Here is a 938-nt window from a genome sequence, read left to right on the forward strand (position 1 = left end):
ACAATCCACCAAGGAACGTAAGTCGTAAACGTACTACCTATCAAGGGTCCGTTCTGTTTACCGAGGTGCCACCTATCACGGGTCTGCACAACTGACCAAACGTAAATCGTAAACGTACTGCCTATCATGGGCCCGTACCGTTTACCAAGGTGCCACCTATTGCGGGTCAGCACGATTTACCAAAACACACATAAGTAAACGAGACATTAAGAGATTCCCCATTCTTAATTCTCATTTAACTTAAACGATTTTCAAAACAGACATTAAGTAACCAAGACATTAAGAGATTCCCCATTCTTAATTCTCATTTAACTTAAACGATTTTCAAAACAAACATTAAGTAACCAAGACATTAAGAGATTCCCCATTCTTAACGCCCAGTTAACTTAAACGATTTTCAAAAAAACAAATATTAAGTAACCGAGACATTAAGAGATTCCCCATTCTTAACGCCCAATTAACTTAAACGATTTTCAAAAACAAACATTAAGTAACCGAGACATTAAGAGATTCCCCATTCTCAACGCCCAGTTAACTTTAGGCTTAATTGCACTTTTGGTCCCCCTATTATAGGTGAAAATTGAAAGTAGTCCCCCCATTTTGTTTCTCCCCAGTTTTAGTCCCCCAAACAGAATTTGAGTCCAAATCATCATGAGTCCAAATCCCACGTGAAGGGTTTTAAAGGTTCTTGTATCTCCTCAAGTGGAACTGCAGTAACACTGTTGATGAAAAATCTAATTTTTGGAGGTTGCAACAAATCAAACAAAAATTGATCCATCATCTAAAAGGAATCTGCTAAAATATCTTCTATCATGTTGACGCTAACATAACTAGCTAACAATACATAACTGGTGAAGTAAAAGTGCAGCAAATCAAAATCGGAATCGATTTGGGAGCTTTTGAATTGGGGCTGTTTGTTGAACGATGCTTCTGCTTCA

Source organism: Cicer arietinum, chromosome 2 (assembly GCF_000331145.2).
Source record: "Cicer arietinum cultivar CDC Frontier isolate Library 1 chromosome 2, Cicar.CDCFrontier_v2.0, whole genome shotgun sequence".
Classification (NCBI taxonomy): domain Eukaryota; kingdom Viridiplantae; phylum Streptophyta; class Magnoliopsida; order Fabales; family Fabaceae; genus Cicer; species Cicer arietinum.